General features: G+C 40.9%; 1 protein-coding gene across 7 annotated transcripts in view; it reads left to right on the top strand.

The window, feature by feature from the left end:
- LOC128877874 (collagen alpha-2(IX) chain) overlaps positions 1-20,981 on the top strand; it is a 236,225-nt gene that overhangs the window by 84,011 nt on the left and 131,233 nt on the right. Inside the window, exon 1 of one of the 7 annotated variants that reach the window (XM_054125498.1) lies at positions 17,610-18,167. The exons of the other annotated variants lie outside the window; for them this stretch is intronic. The gene's annotated coding sequence lies outside the window, so the exon portion shown is untranslated. Of the gene's footprint in view, positions 1-17,609; positions 18,168-20,981 lie in introns of those variants that run through there. 7 annotated transcript variants of the gene reach the window in all.

The following is a 20,981-nucleotide window of genomic DNA, read 5'->3' as shown; positions in this document are numbered from 1 at the left end:
AATTGAGGTTTATACAATTTTTATATGATTATTATGTTTAAATACTAGTTTAAGCTTCTTAATTCGATCCCTTTCGATAAAAGTATATTTTTACCCAATACATTAAACGAAATGAATATTACCCTCAAATATTATTTTAAATTCGGTTGGACCTACTCGAGAAAGGTAAATTCTCAGCGGATTCTATAAAGTGAAATTAAATTAATAAATGCCAAGACGGTCTTCCTAAAAATAGAGTTTAGTCGATGTTAAAATTCAATTATGTAGAGAACCGTGTAACGTGTTATTAATTTATTTATGTCTTTAGCAAGCAAGAAATTATTAAATAAATTTAAAACACTATTAATATTCCAGCAATTTCAATCCGATTAAAGTAATTAAAGTAATTTTTCTTATAATCATTTATTTTTGGGAAACCTGAAAATCGAAGTTTAAAGTCTGAGAAAAAACCATCACAGATCTATTACAAACATCTTTGAAAAATACAGGTAGCCTCGTATCCTCTATAAAATGTCACGTTTAATGATATTTATTATGAGCGTGTATTTTAAAATATGGAAAACTTTCTCTCGCCACTAAGTTTCCGTCGCAGTGTTTTCCGGGGTTGAAATTTAAATTGATTTATTCGCAAACTTTTGATTGCATGCATGCATTTTGACATTTATCCGAAGACGACAGTAATTTAAAGTTCTCGAGTTGTTTTCGAGATAAATGAAATTATGTAGGGTAAAATAGAGGAAGCGTTTAACCGAGGTAAATGGAATATTGAGTTCAAGTGGCACACCGTGGCACATTGCGTTTATTTATTCCATTGTGAACGCTACGCGTTGGAATCCACGAATGAAATTCATTTTCATAGTCTATTGCAAAATAATATTATCCTATTAATTTTTCCCTTGCCGCGGTTTAATCCATTTAGTCATTATACGTACGACTGTTTCGTAATGAATTATCTATATTAATTAAACGTAATGAAGTTTTCACGCGAACGATTTTACTAATGGAAAACTCGATAATCAAAGATGAAATATTAAAGCTATGACTGACTTAATAATAACTGAAAACTTGATTAAGACATACTCTTACTGGTACGAGGAAGTCAATATATTTTAAAATATTCTAGCACATGGTAACCGGAAATTAAATTTAAATGCATTAGTATTAGTACTTTATACTTGTGAAAAATAAATTTAACAAGTAACGCGTAGAACGATTTTGAAAGAATAATCGGTTTCGCGTAGCACGACGGAGAATATAAAATGAGTTGCAAGGGCGTTTTTATTGTAAAAATCTGTCGAAACTGGGAGTGAAAATCTAGGTCGACAGTAAAGGGGTTTGCCGAAGGATCTTCGCGAGAAAAATTCCGTACACCCTTCATGGTACCTCTGGGCTGGTGTCGTTTCCTTGCAAAAAGGACAAGTCAAATCGAACTGATCTTGTTGCAGACTAGGATATTACCTTTTATTGTTCTGGGTATACCGGATAACCTCGAGGTGACCGTTTTATCATACGGCCAATCCTGACCCCTTATCTTCTCATGAGTGTCGAATCTCTGTAACATTTTCGAAGGAACAGATGGAATCTAGGTAAAATAATTGGAGAGAATTTGCGAAAATCTTTAACTGAGAGTTAATTATTTTGGTGTAATTATTCATCTGCGTTTATTTATAAAGTTTTGATTGCAACAAATTTTGTTTTTAACAATTCTTTGCTTGAAGGTGAACAATTATATTATCGCGGTAATTCGTGAAATTTCCTTCGTGCAAAGATTTTGTAAAAGAATTTCGACTCGTTTCAATTCCACTACATTTAAAACGCTGTTTCGTTAAACCATTCCTTGGAGATCCTGAAAAATGCACTTTCCCGCTTTTTAAATGTACTCGGCACCGTAAGCTAAGTCGTGGCTCGCTCGAGATATTTTAACGGTGCTTACCCAAAAACAGTATTAGGATACGAAATACGTTCATTCGGAAATCCTCGTAAACCGGCTCGTTTATCTTTTCGGTACGCTAATGATACAACTTTGCATTCATCGCGGCGTTAATTCGAAGGGCTATTGGAACAGTCGCGGTCCGTTTATGCGACCGAGTCTGTCCATTTCCATTGGAAGTATCTCTAATCTGTTCCTCGACGAGGGCGAAGAGAAATGGTGAAAACGAAATCGAATAACAGAAAATGTTTGACACCTATCGATTGTTGGCATCTTTAGAAATTACTTCAATAATCATTTTAAAAAGTAAGAGAATTGATTTACAAAATTTTAAGGCCCTTGAATGCGATTGGGTATAACGTGCCTGACCATTACTGACTAATTATACTTGGGCTGGCATTCTTAAGCTCGTTATTTCTACTTGCATTGGTGTTGGCAGGCATTGACAGTCGTATGATATTACGTATTTTACAATAAAACGAAAATATATAATACTAACGCACTGTTGATTGTCATCAACGCCAGTGCAAGTAGAAATAGCGAGTAATAGTCAGACACTGTCTAGGCCACTATAATTGAATCAGTCGGATTGCCTTGCCAAAGATCTCAGTAGGAGGTCCAGAAAAAAATTCTCTGCTTTATTGTATCCTTTCCCATAAACCTGACTTATTTATTGTTTTTAAGTCGTACAATACTCCCTACAATGGCCTGAGAGATAATAGGCATAAGAAACTATTTCACTACATATTTGCTACTATTCTATTCATCATATATTTTGTATTACCAAACTATAAATAGACAATTAGTACGACACCATTTTCTCCAAGCACCCTCGTGAACTAGAAAACCAAATTAAATCCCCTTCGCGAAAAATGAGAGCCAGAGAATTAAATAAAACTCGAAGAGCCGTGCCGAGTCATAAATGGTCGAGATGCCTTAAGGTAATATTTTGTTTCCCGTGTCCTTTGTGCATTCAATATCCCATTATTTGCCTATCATATTTCGAGGGCATTCGAGGCGATTCCAATATCTCTTTGGCCCGGTCTCCTCCCGTCCGCATCGGGTATCCCGTTCAAAAGAACCGCGGTGTACAAGTTTAACGCCCCCGAGCCATTGCGAAGATTATCGAAATAACGAGAATGCGTTAAGCCATGGCAACAAGCTATCGTTTAAGTGGCGATATCCGATAACTTTGTGTCAATAACCGATGGCGAACTGTTCCAGAATGGCGGTTCGGTGCTCGATGCGGAGCAACCGTGTATCTGATCAGACGGTAACCGCTCAATCGATAGCAACCTGATATTCCCCGGGTCGAGATTTAATTTCGTAATGGATAAGATTCTCGATGAACAGGTACAAAGTGCATCTGGCAAGGAGAAGGGAAAAAGGCGCCCTCCTGGTTTCCGTGTATTTAATTCTGCGGCCGGATCACGACCGTCCACGGGACTGAAATTATTAAATTGGCAGCATATTATTGCATTTTTGATCAATGAATCGAAAGCTTTGTACAGAAGACTGCTACTCTCGTCAACATTATGGAAATATGCTTCAAGGGCACACATATTTATTCGTACTTTCACAGTAGATCTTTGAGGAATGATTATCCAATAAATAACGTGTTCAGTTTTTAGGAGGCTCCATTTTTAAGAGAATAAATTTCAAAAATTATATTTCCTATTCGTCAATCGCACTTTTAATAGTTTTGTGTTATTTAATAAAACTCCGCTGTTTCTTCTGAAATTCAATAATGGTCCCGATGATGTTTACTAGTAAATAGAAAAATTCCGCAATAAACGCAGTCGCTTTCAATTTCGTCTTACCGTCTCCCTCGTTACGCCATCTTTCTCAACACCCCCGCGCGAATGTCAACCGCTCGAGACATCTTCCATTAATTCGTTTCTCCATCAGCCAAATAGCGGGGAAGCCTCGCTCGTAGCTGACCCGGATTTAAACGCAATCGACTTTTAATCAAACTCGCACGCTGGAATTTTCACGAGAATCAATATCGGCCGAAGGCTACCCGCGTCAAATTGCTCGAGTTATTATTTTTCGATGCCCGTCGCGTACCTTAAGGATAATAGAAAAAAAATAGCGCAGGAAACGACAGGACAATTTCTGCCTTCGAGCACATAGAAGGGGCAAAAAAAAAAGAAGGCAGGGAAAATCGAAACTCAATTAGAATCGGCTCCCGCGAGCAATAACGTTGCGAAGGGGCAAGGAAACGAGGACCAAGGGATTGTAGGGAGGTATTTAGGGACGAAAACACGGAAAACAATTAAATCGTTGATCGAGCAACGGGTCCAAGGGACAGGTTCGAAAATTCCAGCACGTTTCCGAGTATCTGTTAACTAGGAATCGCATTCCACGCTGAACACCGAAGCGCTGACCTAACAGGACGCCACTTTGTTGCAGATAAAGACGTTTTCTTACCATGGATTAAACAAACCAAACCCTTTTGAACGATACCCCAATTAGGGAAAGAGAAGATTGAAACAATATGATACGTGTGTCGTCCTTCACAAGCTCAGCTTTTGTAAGGTTATAGATACATGCTGCAACCGTAGGATTCTGTACGAATAAGAGAAAGAAAGATTAGTCCAGGATTAAGGAGAATGTGGACAGTGTGGAGTAATGTTTGCCAACTAATCGCTGGTCTTACCGAGGCTGACTACAACTCTGACCTAATTGGACTCCATTCCATCCGAGACAGATTTTTCTTTATCCTGTGGACATTATGAGTAAGAAGAGCGTGTTTTGTTTTTTAATTAATACTTAAATCATACTTAGGCGCTAAAACCAATATTTTATTCAATTCTGAAGTTAAAAAAAAAAAACACCAAATGTATTGAAACTTTTAATTTAATTCCCACTTATCAATGGTACCACTGGTCAATTCAGCAGTGTTTAGATTGAAATTGGCATTTCTTCTTGCAGATATCGATATATGTGATCGTCTTGTTTCATATCAGTCTCTTTAACACGATTGTTGCCCATTGACCCAGATATGAATCAAATCAGTTCTCACTCAGGAGTCTCAGGTCTATACGTATATGTATAGATCGGAATAGCTTTGACTTAAGAGGCTTATGGTTTCCCAGGGCGTGTGAATGACATCACTTACGTTTATGGAGCAGTGAACAGAACGCTCATTAATATAATTAGCTATACGAAATTGATTGACGCTTGAGGAGGGATCGGCGACTCCTTGTTGAGAAATGCAACCCTTGTCGAGGTTTAACGTACATTTAACAAATGGAAAAATTCGCCACGACGTGAGAAAGTGTCCGTCAGGAGAGCACTAGTTTCGAGCTTCGGTTTAACGTTTCGAAACCACGTTACATGAGGACAACGTACAAGTTTACTCACTGGTGGAAGTATCCCGTCTAAGTTAGAGAAGGGTATGTGCTGTTAGTAAATTAGACCCACCTATGATGGCCGCGGAAGCATGCGGGCAAGGACACTGTTGTGGGTTTGAGAGATATAGTTGAACGTGTTGAAATGGTGGCGACGAAGACAAGTAAAAGCAACATGAAAATTAGATAAATTAATTAGAACTATTCAGAACAATAATATTCGATTATTTTCAGAGTATCGTCGAAACTATTTGAACTCTCTACAATTTAATAATTTTACTAATCGAACGAAATGCAGTATTTGAAGAATGTAAAATAAAATGTCAATTAATACTTTCTAGTTGCGAAAAGCAAATTGAAAACATGGGTAATCAGTGCAGGGAGCAATATTTAAAATGACGGGTAATTATTTATATCGAAATATTGAAATTGTTTGAACGATCTATAATTTTATTAAATGTAAATAGAGAGAATAGACGCAAGTAGTCACTGAAAGTATTACTTACAGTAATATCGTTATTAAACATTCTGCTGCAGAGTATATTTATTCGTCCACCTTTTTTGATTAACAAGAGGCAAACGAGAATAGCGAATATTCCTGCGATAGCAATACAGTGAATTTTATACCGTGTTTCGTCCCCGTCTAAAGTTCCACTTTATTACCGCGCGACACGAGAATCCTCCATATACCTGTGAGTAAGCCATAAAAGTAGTCAACCTCGAGATCAGCGTGTGTTGCTACCTAAATTTCTTTACTGGCGAGTCCCTTATCCGTTATGCTGATATTACCAAACCTCCTTTTCTCATGCGTTACATATTAACCCGCTAATGCATATAATTTAATTCTCACGCATGAAGATATATTATATCCTTAACTTTGGTACTTACTGTAGGAGTTTAAACGAAAAATAGGGCCAATCCACAGTCGACCGCTTTTCCTACTCGACCAATCTCGCTCCCTACGATTCGTGTTTGAATTTCACTTCTTATTCTTGGGTATGTGGGGAGCACGATACTACGTATGTAGATTACAGTAAGACGAAAATCGAGATGAAAATGTGTTTAAGGCATCGCGTTTTTGAGTTATTAATCTGTATCTAACTTTGAAAATTCGTTCTTACATAACCAAGCCATATAATAATAGGTCATTATAGGATAGATAGTTTGGCAAACGTTGCCATATAGGATCCACATCAGGAGACTGGGCTTGCCACTTCAGAGCATTGATTTTCCCACTGCATAAACATTTCTGAACCAACTTGGCCGAATGCTTCGGGTCATTATCATGTTGGAATAATCATTCCAGCAGCATACCTCCGTAGCCAACGGTGGCATGCGGGCTTTCAGAACATCTTTCTACGCATACTGATTCATGCTCTGTGCAATTTCGAGTGAGAGATCTGTAATGTACCAAATTAACGCATTCGGTGTGTTATACGAATGGAAAAATGAATTACAGTGGTTGATCAGCGGTCTATTAAAAAAACTAGATCCTACCTTATCTGTTACTCGGCTATAAAAATTCTTTCTCAATTACACGCGTAGCTCAGTCAACGTGTCGAATAAACAACACTCGAGTTTCCTCCGTGCGTATCAAAGCTCTCGTCGAAAATTATTTTCCACCGGCAATCGTTCAATCGAAAAGAAACTGTTTCTCGAGAAATGGCCCGGATACACCGTGTTTGAAACGAACGGGAGCATTTGTAGCAGTTTCACCGACAAATTTCAGCGTACGTGTGGCTGTACACGTGCATCGAAGAGAAAGTTGTCGGATGCTGAACGATACGAGCCGGGAAATTCAGAGCTGTAGGATTTTTCCGTGGACGGAACTCGTGAAGAATTCTGGAATTTCGTGGCTAACACGAGGGCCAAACTAACGGAAACTTACGGGTACGCTCGCGATTTTACGATTTCCACCGAGGTCGCGCAGCGGTCTTTTCCAGAGGATTTCGAGTTTTTACGCCCGACCGTGGAAAAGCTCGCGACACTTAGGATTAACGTAAAATTCGGTGTTTTATTTAACATTTTAACCCTCGAAAGGGATACACGATCGTCGCGCACGGAAAACCAATAACGAGCACAGGTTTCGTTTCAACGATATTATCGTGGAGCGCGAGGAAAAACATGGAGGAAACGTAACCTCAACGGGGTAAAACATTGCAATGCCTCTCCAAAAAGAAGTATCTTCAGAAATTGTTCACTGCAAATGATATATAAAATATGAAGAATAAAACATACTTTGCAACGTTTAGAAGCCAAAATATGTAAATTGAAGTTATATAAATCTTTGTTTTCTGTAATGCTGAATTTTTCTAATGACTAATCAATCGAATCCTTCATCGGGAAAGGTCGCCCGTTCTTTATTGCTTCGCACGGTGATTAGCGACGCAGGCTGTTGTCCCAAAAAGCCTACCGCAAACATATCACTTCGGTTCTTGCTTGTCTGTACGTCATTCCCCAGAAATGTCCAGTAATACGTTTTCCTTTAGGATAAGCTCGAGTGGCTGCTAAATCGTGGCCGTTGTTTTTGTCATCACGTCACGATGTCAGCCGTAACGCAATGCCTTTCTTGTTACTGCCTGAGAGATTCAGATTATGCTACTTGTCGAAACAACCACCCAGGCGCCTTCGTTAACCCGATACCTCGAACGGCGAATTTTTTTTGGGTGGGTGAACGTAGTTTCTATGATAATCGATTTTGAGGTGCAATAGGTTGTAATATGTTGGCAAATACGTTGAAGATATTTTTCCGATTTCGGCAACCTTCTCCTATGTATTTGACATATGAAACAGCATTTCAGTTTTCAATTTTCGGTCATAAAAAGTATTACTTCTTCCAATCGCAGCTAAAACGATGTTCAAATGGAAAATTCATCGATGCCGAAGTTCTTCTCCACTCGTTCCTGAAAGTTTAAGCTTGGACCAATTAAAGTAAAAGCATCGGCAGTGGTCACCTTTAAGGGTTTTTTTTTTCGATAGAAAAAGCGTTTTCTTTGCTCCTTATTGAGTTGCCATATCTGGTCACTGTAACTTTCCTTCATCTGCCTACGTAGATCAAATACAAATACAAAGTAACGCGCAGACTTCCATTTTTATTGCAAATATCCTTTGCTCCAGCATCTGTTATTTTCAAAGAACCGAAAGTCTTCGAAGTCCATTTCGATTCGCGTTCCGCGATAAAATTCCGTTCTTTGATAACGGGAGGCTCAGGTTTTCCGGAACAATTACATCAAGGGAACGTCACTCTCAGAAAATCACGTCACCTCTGTCCATCCAAAACTGCACACGTGACACCGATATCCGATCCGAAATATGAAGCTGTTCTAACGAGTACCAGAGAGCGTCGAGCTTTCACAGCGGCAAACGAAACGTTGACGAACGGGGAATGACGGGGCATCTATGGGTAATAAAGTAGAAGAGAAAGAGAAAATGGCGAACCATCGCCTGGATAAAAGTGGAAAAGAGGAGAGAAAGAGCCCGAAGATACTTTTTTTTCGTTCGAAATTAGTTTACCAGAGATCTGCCGAGTCGATGGCGGGGTTCGACGCCCGAAAAGTTAAACAGAATCGCAAGAGAGCACAGAAGAGACAGGAGAACGAACGGGAAAGAGGAACATATTCGGCGGAGGAAAATGAGCTGTTGGAAAAAAAAAAGAAAATAGGTCAACTGCTCTTTTGCATTTCCAATCCCAGGAGAGGCATCGATTTGCTTGTCCGCTGAATCTCTTGTTTTCAACCCATTTCGTTCGGAAAACACGTGAGGAAGAGTCGAAGGAAGAAACAAACTGTCATGGATGATCTCTTTGCTAATTTCGCTTCCCCGTTGCTCGCGAGACTGGGGATTTATCTCCAAAGCGACTTCATCGAAAGTGACAGGAATATCGTAGATGATTTTCAGGTAGTACAAGGGTATTCGTTTGCTTTTAAAATTCTGGACCCTATTAAATCAATGGCATCAATTTCGAAATCTAAGGTGACGATATAACATAAAATTAAAACTCCGTAGTGGTGAATGAGGGGTTAAAAGGTTTTATGCAGAAACAATATCAGTTTCCGAAGACATTAAACGGTTTTCTATGCGAGCGAAGCCGCAGGCAAAAGCTCGTATGTAATACATATGCACGTGAAGTCTCTGGAATTAAAGTTGAAATTTAATTAACATTAATATTGAAATTATCTATCCAGGCTCAGGAACTTCAACGTATATATCCAATATACCATACCTTACTTCACTTTGCAAAGCATGATCGAAAACCTCCCATCACCCAGCAATTACAGGCTTTGAACCACACGATTGAAAATTCCGGGCACGTCGTAAAATCGTACGGAATGAAAACGGTTGCGTTTTCCAAATATCCCGCGTGCGTACGCGTGCAAAGTTTTCGACGCAACGGAAGCGGTCAGGATAATAATCGTGTCGCAACACGTTGGCCCTCTCCCCGTTCCAATCCGGACTGTTCTTCGATTCGACGAACAAAATGTTGCGAAAGCGCAACAACGTGCAAGTTCCAATACAGCGCGCAACGGACCATAACGAAACCGTTTGTCGCACATGAACGGCCGTGTAACGAGCACGATAAGGCTTCGGGGCTGAACCGAAGTACGTTTCACACCGGTTAGAGTTGTCCTTGTCAAACACCGCCACTGTATCGAGCGCATCGATTCGACATTCAACTGCGAGAACAATGAAATTGCGGTGCGGAGGACAGGGTATTACCCTACCAGCTAGTGTTTTTTCAACGGGATGAAAAAAAACAGGTTCGTTTCCCTTGCATGGGAAAACTGTACCTGGGTGTTCGAGTGTCCCAGCAGGAAGTCGATATCGCTTTCGTTTTTGTTTTCGATTTAATGAGTCTCCTTTTCTGACGAAAAGTACATAAAACATTCCAGTAGTTCTCAACTCGAGGCTTTTTATTTGTCCATTGTTTAGTAACTGTAGAAATTAATGTCAACCTTGATTATTGAGCACTAACGTGAAAAGTTCTCCTGAAGTTGTTGACGCTTCCTAGATTGGTCAATAGTAAAGATAAAGGCACATACGCGGTACGCTCTCAAATCAGAAAAGTATCCATAATCTCTAACATTTGTGGAGATTTAATACAACGAAATACGAGCACGGTATCTTTTCAAATATACTTCAGGAACTGAAACACGACCACGTATCAGATTCGTGTGCACACTTTGCGCAGGTCGAGGCAAACATTTGCTGTACTTCCATTAACCTTTATTACATGAATTACATATCTCTCGCAGCGTCCAAGAGTCTACATTGTATGAATCAGAGGTCACTCGAGCGTTCATTTGACGTCGTTCCTCGTTCGTTAAGTATTATTAATCAGCGTAAGAGCTGGTACTGGTGGTCTAAACTTCGTCACTTTGCGGATTTATTTCACTTAATTCTGACTATTTGTCAGCCCGAGATGAAAATTTGAAACTGGTCTTTCCCATTTTTCTCTTTTTTATTTATTACGAAGGATTTCATTCCATACTTACAATTCCAATCTCTATTCGACGAGTGATAAGCAATCAATCGTTTATTTTTGTATTTAACTTTTAACAAAGACAATAGCGTTCGCAATTTACAAAAAACTTCTTTCAGCTTGTTCGCTCCCACTACTCGTATCCATCGTACAATCTCTTTGCATTTAGCAGAACATAACGACTCGTGCTTCGGGCTTTGTGTTAACCACCCCCGACGTTCGCCCCGACCAGCATCGAAAACTTCTTCGGTTAACTTCGAAAATTGGAGTAAAGAGAATTTCCCCTGAAGAACTCCTGTGGGTAGCGAAACAAAGAAATTGTTCCGCGGCGATAATTGACAGCGCAATTAAGTAATAGTTCCTCGATAATAGCTACTCGAAAACCCTGGTTAATAAAATTACGTGGTTCGTGTGCTAGTCAGCGTTTGATGGGAGAAGTTTAAATAGTAGTAACGGAGAAAAAGTCTCAATTATCCTTTGAGTATGCAATCGACTCCTAAGCATTGTAGATTCGTATCAAATTAATTATTAATTATGTTTTCATTGAGCATAAAAAGTTACAGAAAGTGCAAGCTCCTGCATAATTAACGACACACTTTTTACTCAACTTTGCAAAGATTCGAAAATACTTAACTGACCCGAGTAATTATTTCCATTTTTTTTTTATTTCGAATGGAAAATATTAATTCATTTCCAACTTAGACTGCCATGCTCGAGGGTTCGAGTGGAAATACTTAAATGAAGTAGCAAAAACATTAAATTACGTTTACAAAAACTGGAGATTACGTTTGAAAGTATTAAATTCTCTTGGACTTGTCTCGTTTTAAAACGTGGGCTTAGGGCAAGCCAGAGTCATTTCTCTCGTCCTCAACAAAATTTCGATTAAACTTCCAGAAATCGAGGAAAGGCTGCTCGCGTGTATAAACTTTTAATACTTCATTAGTTCATCTTGGCGTCTCTTTGTTACTTCTTTGATCCTTTTCCGAGCAAGCTATGAGGATCCTGGCAAAATTTACACGGCACACTCTGACTGTCCAACAGGAACAAAGACAGTCTTTAGTCCTCTAAAAATGGTTCTTTAATATACCATACTGCAGATATAAAGCCAATGAACGCTAACGTATATATTCACATTTACATATTCTGAAATTTCTCGAAACTTTAATGGAATGAAATTTTTGTAGATGGTGGTCACATGCCATATTTTCTGGTTCTTTTAATAAACGATTCTTGCGATATAAAATAAACCAGAGATTAATTTTATTTTAAAACGGGCGATGCAATATTCATCGTTGTACTGATTCCCTATTGATTCAGGGCTTCGTCAATCCACGTTTCGACCGTGGCCCGGTTCATTTTTTTTTTTTTTATTTCTGAGCGGAAATATTTTAAGAGTAACAGCAAACGGTCTCCGTGGTTTGGATCTTCCTTTTACTTATCATTCGCGCCGTGCTGGTGACACGGCTCCTTCGGCGGAGAAGAGATATTAAAAATATTTCCAGACGTCGAATAGTCGCACAAAATTCTCGCAAAGCGCTTTAAACGTAATAAATATTCGATTAGATTTTTCCTATTAGAGTTTTCTAATTTTCGTCAGCTCTTTCGATTTTTCCTTCTTGCAAGAATGGATTTAAAAATTTACGAAGAACCACGGAACAATTTTTAAAGGCAAACTGGGTTAGACACCCAAACAAGGTTAGGCTAACTGCAATTGAATGAGTTTAAAAAGTTACTAAGCTGTGAAAGTCTAAATTGAGATTGAATGAAAATTAGTTTGGGAACTGAGCGTTTATTATTCATTGGATTGTTCAGTACTTTATTCGAATACCCGTGTCCTTCTTTATTTTGATATCCCTATACCTGAAGCTGTCCGAGGTGTAAAATGATGCTAGATAAAATAAAAATAATTATAATTACCTTAGAAAAAAAGCAATGACACGCTCACGTAAGAATCGACCAAACACAATTTTAAATCTGTCCGAGACATCGGTTAACATGTAAATTTGATCTCTTAATAGTTCCCTATTCTCGACCGGAGCTCTTCGTTTCATCGTTCCGAAAGGAAACGTCGAAGCCGGAGTCTGTTTTGTATCCGTTATCTGTCGTTTAATCCGAACACCCGTTGCATGGAAAGCAGGGGCTTGTTCCCCCCAGATCGGGCTCGATTATTGGACGGCTAATTCAATCGTGGCACGATAAGACGATAGAGTAGATTTCAATCGGCCCAATTTTCTGCTTTCGTGAGCCACGTCTGGTGGATTATTCGCCGTTTCTGTTGTCGGCGATGGTCGTGCTACCTGTAAACTTTAATGCCTCGATGTTCAATTCAAGACTAACACATTCAACAATGCAATTAACAATTAATTCTCCCATTAATCCATCGAGGCGCGGACCAATGGAAATTTTACAACTAGACGGAGACGGCAGTCGCGTTTAACGTTCTACTGTTTGAATCTCTTAATGTAGAATATAATGACAAAAGGAAAGGGGACTGTTTGACTTTGACAGAGGGTCGTACAGAGGATTCTTCGTTAAACGTTGAATACTTTTAACTGAACGTAACAATGTTTATTAAGGCATGTTACTGCTCTGATTGCTTCGAAGTGTGTCTTGTAAAATTTATATTCATGAACATTGGAAAATGGCGTTGAAATAAAAATTCTAAAGAAAACAAAACAAGAGGTCAAACTTTCGCTTTCCTCGATACGCCAGCACAAATCTGTTACGAGCAGCTAATTTGGGAAAAACAGATCCGCGACCCCCTGGGCGATGTTCATCAAAACTTTGGAGTTTGTTTGAGTTTGCGATACGTCAATCGTTGCTAACAGACAGCAATTCCAGACCTTCTAAGCCTCAATTAGAATTTAACATTTTCCTGGATGTCTGTAAACATGCATATGTAAAGTATTAACCATAAGGGTGTCAGTAATTTTTTCTTCGTAAACAGAAAGTTAACTTCGATAATTATAATTTTTCCATAATACAATTTTTTACTTTTTATAATGCAATCATCGCACTCGCAGCAGCTCCTTTCGCCTCCACTTCTCGCAAATTACCTATGAATGCTAATTGCCCTCGACAACTCGAAGATTTTCGGCTGAAAAATATCTCGGAGAGGTGTATATATTGCAAACAAGTATTCGTATTTAATAAAGTAAGTCGCGCCACAGCGGCAGACGAAAGTGTGCTGGCACAAACGTGATTTATGGTTTTCTCGCTAATTGGGGAACCGAAAGAGTTTTAGAATGTCTTCGAGGCGAACTATACCATTCACTTATTTCGCTGAATTCGTAAGACATCGCGTAATCCTCAAAGTGGGACCGTTCTAGGAATAAGACATTCGCTTGGAAGCTCTCGACTGTTCAGTGGTAACGTTTTGAGGTTCTGCTGAGAGCACGCGGTAGAGGAAACGTTGCGGCGACTCGAATATTACCATTAGCCGCAATTTATAGCGATGAATGCCATTTCAATATGACAGTCTCCTTTCTTCAAATCTACATTTTATTTCTTTTTCTCACTGATTATTTGTCTCCATATTACATTTTTCTTACTTTATAATTTCTTAAGTTCCCGATGTATGCTTGTCTTGTTACTATACGTTAATTTCTATTTTTGGCACTCAATTATACATTTCCAAATGTTCATACATAATCTATGCACAATCGGGACATATTACTTCTATTATTGATATAATTTTCTACAAGCACTGATATTAGACCTCACGAACAGTGTGAATTATCATCTACTACGTAAATGTTTCACAATAATTCACTATTAAGGTATAAATTAATGCTTGAAGAACGCGTATATTTTTCATCAAAACATAAAAAATAAGTATTTTAATAAAAAATTTACGTGGCACATAAATATTTCCATTACTCATAGAATCTAACATCGACGCTTAATTAAAATATAAGCGACTACTAACTTCATTAATAATATTTGTTCACCTTTTTATCATGCGTATATTGCCATAAGATTTCAAACTCAAATAAAGAAATACCGTTACACGAACCAATAATATCTATTATCTATCGAAAATATATCTTCCCCGAAGAAATGCACGCTTCACGAAATCTGCTGGAGCTGTTGGAGCATTTCTAATACGTCTTACTCGCGACGGCGTAAAAGGAGGTGGTGGAAGCTTTTCGAATGTCTGACACCGCGTCGAATTGCTTTTCTTGCAATTTCAGAAATAAAAAGCAGAACCAAATCAGGCGAATACCGGGGCCGGTAAAGCGCCACGACACCTTTGCGGTGCGAGAAAGTAGCGCATGCTATGATGGCTTAGCTTTTTGCTCCACGGTAATTTCTCGACGAGTGTGAAAAAGGTACTGTCACATGTGGCGCCAACGATTAATGACACCTGCTTCGTATCGAAATCAGAGTGGGCACAGGTAGAAGGGAGGCTTCATTGAAAAGAATGCCATCCTGTTTCGACAAATGGTGCCTATTACCGTCGTTTATACAAAAGAAACTCGCAGTTGGGACAAACCGTAAAAGTAACCTGGTAGTGTGTTTTACAAGAGTACGTTTTCATTACACTAGGATTTGCTGATTCCTTTTTGTTTACCTATGTGCAAGATAAGGATAGTTATTTTTTCAAATTTGGTATACCCTGTATATTTGATTTTTCTTTTTCCATTCTTTCCTGACTATCGTGCTCTGCGCCACAGAGATTTTCTCTCCGTCAATCCGGTAAATAAATAATTCATTTTTCGAACACCCACTAACATTGCCAGCCTGCAGCTGATAAGGTTAATGGGTATTGGCTCGATAAGAAGATTGGTAATGTGATACGTCGGTACAGAGATGGAAGCATCGGCTGCAGTTTAATTAAATCTTCCCCAAGGACGTTTCTTTTAAAGGAATACATTTAATTAAATTTTTGTTGGCCAGTTTGGCAACTGACGTCTTGATTATTCTGACATCTTTGGTCTTTCGAAGGGTTCAGGCAAAACTTATTCCGTCACGAAATAGGGATCCTCTGGTCTGCATGATTTTCTGCCAGTTTTCGAGATCCCTCTTATTTCTTTTCTGCTAGAACTATTTACTGTTTAACATTCAAAGAATCAGAATATTATCACTCGCGATCTCAAGTATTACCTATAAGTTATCAAATGCTTTGGAGACATTAATCTGAGTTTCTGAGGAGATAGTTTCAGTTTCTCAACATTGGCTAACTATGCATTGTACTCTTCAATTACGAAATGTGGAACACTATGTAACATCATACTTAGTTGGTTTCCTGGGACACTGTTAATTAATTCCTTTTGCTGGTTTACGAAATGGTTTGTATAATGGAATAGAAGGCGAACTTCGTATTTGCTGGAACAATGTTTTTCATTAAAAGCAGTCATAGCAAATTATATTAATAAAATGTTTACTCCTTCTGTGTTTGTAACAAAAATAAGCCTGAATGTGCATCGAATCGGTCCGAGTTGCGGGTTTGAAACAACCCTAATGAACAGGTGAGGAGGCATAATAGGGAGAAGGTAGTTTCATAAATGTGAAAGATGATAACGAAGCAACTCTCATTTAACCTTAGTATCAACGCGAGTGCCACAGCCACGGCAGAATGTCACGCAAAATGTTTCGTTTCGAGAACAAAAAGTTAAAGAATTACAGTCGTTTGGAACTAGGATGGAACTACTAACCGTGGTACTTAGAAACAGTATGCGAACCAGCCGGAAAAACCCAGGGAAGCAACAGAAGTTGAACATGATAAACCTTAACAAAATACAAAGATTATAAACGAGATAATGTGTCACGAGTGACACTGATAATAAGAAAATACTATGGTCTGTGTAACGTGGTAAAAGTAAAATTAATACAAAGCAGGCTTGGCGAATCCTTACATTTAATAAAAATTTTTGTTCAAAGTCGTTAATGATAATCTTACGAGGATATACATGTAAAGGTCAAACTGTTAGTTTAGATTTAGGGTTTAGATTTAAACCCTAGATGTTTTGTTAGAAGTATCCAGTTTAGTGTCAATGTTGCGATAAGGGCTTACCATTATTCTAAACAAGAAACATGTCCCCACGTTTACACGTAGTCCATCAAGGCATTCTATTTGCTGAGGACAAATAGCCATCGAAAGGCCGACCGAGGGAAGCGGAATAAGTTACAAGTCTGAGCAAATTACCGCGCCTCCATCATTCCCCGATCAAATACGATCACCCTAATTGTGACAAATGTTTAACGCCTTCCAACGAACCGAAATAACCTCAACGAAGCAAGTGGAGGGTAGAAAGAAATACGATACAAGACACGAAGTAAAGTTCTGTCCTTGTTACTAAATACTATTAAAAAATAACTAAACTAAACCTACCCCCTCTTAATAAACGATTCATCGTCAAGCCTGTTCACCCCTATCATCTCTCCAACGATACTCGATATCTCACTGAACCGCGATATCCTTGCTCCGGTCAACTAATGCCCAACCTCTTGGAAGCCATTCCCGTTAATTTCTTTTTCGAAAGCACCCCGCGATTCCAAAAACGAGCACGGGAATCCCCTTCCGATCCGTGCCATGAGTTTAAAAAGTTTACGGAACCATCGCGAGGTGGGTTAGGGAGTCAAAGGGAAGAGTCGGGGTATATATCCGGCGCGTAGACAAGAGTGGGGCTCCCGCAGGCGGAGAGATGGCGAGAAGAGAGGGTCGCGACGACCCACCCCCACTCGGCGTCGGGGACGCGACTGCTGGCGCATTTTCTCTCGTCGAGTCCTGGAGCCACGCTCAATTTCGTTCGCGGTATCGCCGTGAGACGGCAGCATCGTTTCTCCAACCCCCGAAACCGCTCGTAGGCGTCAGTGTGTCCGTTCGTTCGAGTGGCGTCGGAACACCGCGCCGCCCCCCGGTTGGTAGTCGGGCGTCTCGCGCCACCTGCCGCGCTCGCGAGGCGCCGCGACGCGCTCACTGACCGCCACGTACGCGGAGGATCCACGACGACGAGAGATCCGTGCACAGCCGCGGCGGGCGCGCTCGAATGCCGGACCTCTCTGTTTATGAGAGGCGTCGCGACGCAAACGGCTGACGTCGGCCGGCGGCAATTTCGACCGCGGATACGAATCGGTTTGTTACGCGCGCGATCACGCCGCTGCGCCCGCAGGAGGCGGAGAAAAAAAGAAAACGGTACCAATTGTCCCACCGTGGACATCGACGAATCACGTGCACCCAGTTGTGACACGGCGCGTGTGCTCCTCGACGAATAGGCGACAGCTGGCCCGATCCTGGACGCACTGGTGCGGTAGTTTCGAGTTTCTTGTGCAACTCGCGAGAAGGATCCTGTGGTTTCTGTTTTCCAAGGACAACCGCGTTTCGAAGTGTTTTGGGATACCCCGAAGCGTTTGGACGGGGTGTTGTGCCACGTCTGAGGAGAACACCGCGAAAGGAGGAACCGTAAGTAGATGAGTGATGTACGCCGCGTACGTGACGCGCTGGTCGGAGATCACCCAGTGCGGAACTCGAATAGGGGAGATTCGAGCTGATCGGTTTTGGTGGATTGTGATTTAACAAACGAGGGTAGCTTCTAATATTTTTTACTTGGATAGTCTGCGACTGGTTCCCCTTTGGGTAGGCTTCTTTAATTATGTGACGAAACGGTTCTCTGTTTAGGATATTCTGACGCATTTGACTTGCTCGTGTTGACTGTTTCCTTTGCCTTGTTCGAGAAGATCCCTGTGACGCAACATTTCGTTTACTTTGCGTCAACGAATACACATCTAGTTGTATGTGTCTGAGACACTCTAGTGTGTTGATATCTACAGTATTTGCCGCGCTGGCTCTAAACTTCTATGACTATGCACCGAAGCATGATGTATGCACTGATATGACGTTATTAGAAGAATTCACTCTTCGGTGAATTGTGAGTTTTGTAATATATTTTATACCATTATTCCCAAATCGTTCCTATCTTGAGGCTACTAGCCTTGATGATGTCCATATGGTGTACCTATTTGTTATTCCTTTTCTTCCCAACCTCACTTGACCAAACTCCTTTCATCGAACGAATCTTCCTAGAATCTACATTTAGAATTTTTTTACACGTTAGACTCGATTGTGTTTATCGTTTCCTCTGCCATTTCCCTGAAGAATCCTTCAACGCGACATAATTTCCAACTCCTCGGTCACTCCGTTTGTTGTCTTCGCCTGGGGCACTTTGCGTGTTAATTTCAACTATGTTTATCTCCGTGTTTATGTTGCTTCCGAGGAGACTCCCATGGCACCGCAAACTAAAGATCCAACCACGTTGTAAATAGCTTATTAGCACTCCAGATCGTGGCAGATGCGAACCATTTAGCGAAATGTGATTTTCCCAGCGAGCGTAGCGCTCCTGTTTTTCGAGGCTCCTTCCATTATTCTCCTTGCCCTTCCGTATTCCGAACAAGCAAACGTCATCCTCCGTTATCCAGAACACCCTGGCGCGTTAGCCTCGACCGCGTTATTTGCGCCGCATCCACGATGAATCCTCCAGCATACCGTGCTCTCCGTATCCTTTTGACACCCCGTTAGGCTGCCCGTGTTTGGACCACCCGGACACGCGCTAGCCCCGACAGCGTTTACGTGTTTCTTGCGGTACATTCGGGGAGGAACCTGTATCACAACTCGCGGCCCGTTTTCTCGATGGGTTCCATTCGTCTAGCCTTGTCTAGGATGTCCCGGAGCGTTAGCTCCGACCTGTTCGCGCTGTTCTTGCACTTCATCCTTGGAGAATCCTGTGACACCTGTGACGGGAAAATCCAGCGCTGTGAGTAGTTGAGCGATGACGCCCGATACATGAAACGTGTTGGTTTTCCCGGATACCCAGTACGTAACTTACGTCAGATTTTTCAGTGGATTAGGCTAGCTTCAATATTTTGTTTTTGAACGTATCGGCCGCTTTTCGAGCGAGTACTCGATTCGATTATTCACGCGAAATAGCCTGATAAGCATTCCCGCCACTCGAAAACAGCTTGTTCGTTCTCTCGTGTTCAGAGCGCTGTGACATGTTAGGCTCGACTTTGTTCGCACGTTTCTGGTGCTCCATCCTCTACCACTAGCCATGACAGGAAAATCCAACCACAAGTAGCTAAGTGGTGCACGCCCGTTACGTGACGCGCTAATCTGACGTTACACAGCACAGAACATGCATCACTGCATTTGAGCGGATCGTCTCGGTTGATTGGGATTTCCCAGTGGACTGAAAGCCCCTCTCTTTCTTTTAGCATTCCGCTTATTTGTCCAAGTGCTGGGGAGGTGGTCCTATTGCTTAAATCGAATGTACCTCTGATATCCCTCGAATTTCATCGTTTCATCCGTAAGGCATAGACGTTCTCCCATTTAGGCCAATGCCTTTTCGGTGGAAGAGCAATCCTCGAGCAAACTCTCGCGCGAGGGAAAGTCAATACCATAAGTGAGCCTTCTTCAGCCTCGATCGAGGTCCGCGTTTCCTGTTCTATACCTAAGGGGGAACCCTGTGACAATGTGTGCTCCCCAATTTATCGAGACACATCATTCGTTTAACCGCATCTAGGACACCCTGGTGAAATTCACGCATTTCTTGTACGTCATCTCGTTCTGTTTATTTAGCCATGTTTGAGACACCATAGCGCCCGAGAGACCCTCACGGAAGCAAACGGGAACCTTCGCTCTAAAAGTTGCCTTGTCATTGAAAGTACCTTTACTCCCCATGGTGTATCCACTATTCTCATTCTCCATAGCGTAATCCTTCCCAGCTAAATTCTCCAATAGCCATTAGACCTCCGCGCGTTAACTCATTTCTCGGCCTGCATTCGAGAACTATGACACATAGATCCGAACCACGGGCTGTGTAAGGAGCTAACCTGACGTATGCCCGATACGTGACGCCCAGATCTTGGATTACCCACCGAGTAACCTACACCGGGGATTCGAGCTGATGGCCTAGGTGGATTGGGATTTCCCAGCGAAGCTTCCACCTTTTGATTTTTTTTTTTACTCTTCGACTTTTCCCCGAGCCGGCTCCTTCGATTATTCTCGTTGAATAGGCGCTCCCCTTTCCGCGAGTGTTGTGGATCGCAATGAAGAGCCGAGGTCGGAAGCGGAGAAAAGGGACGCCGAGGATTCTTTGGCTCTCCGAACAGGTTTTTCGATCCATGATTGCGGACGGTGATCAGAATTGGAAATTGAAAAAGTGATTAACGCGGGACTCTCTCTCTCTCTCTCTCTCTCTCTCTCTCTCTCTCTCTCTCTCTC

Source organism: Hylaeus volcanicus, chromosome 6, assembly GCF_026283585.1.
Source record: "Hylaeus volcanicus isolate JK05 chromosome 6, UHH_iyHylVolc1.0_haploid, whole genome shotgun sequence".
Classification (NCBI taxonomy): Eukaryota; Metazoa; Arthropoda; class Insecta; order Hymenoptera; family Colletidae; genus Hylaeus; species Hylaeus volcanicus.
This window is presented reverse-complemented; position numbering and strand designations above follow the sequence as displayed.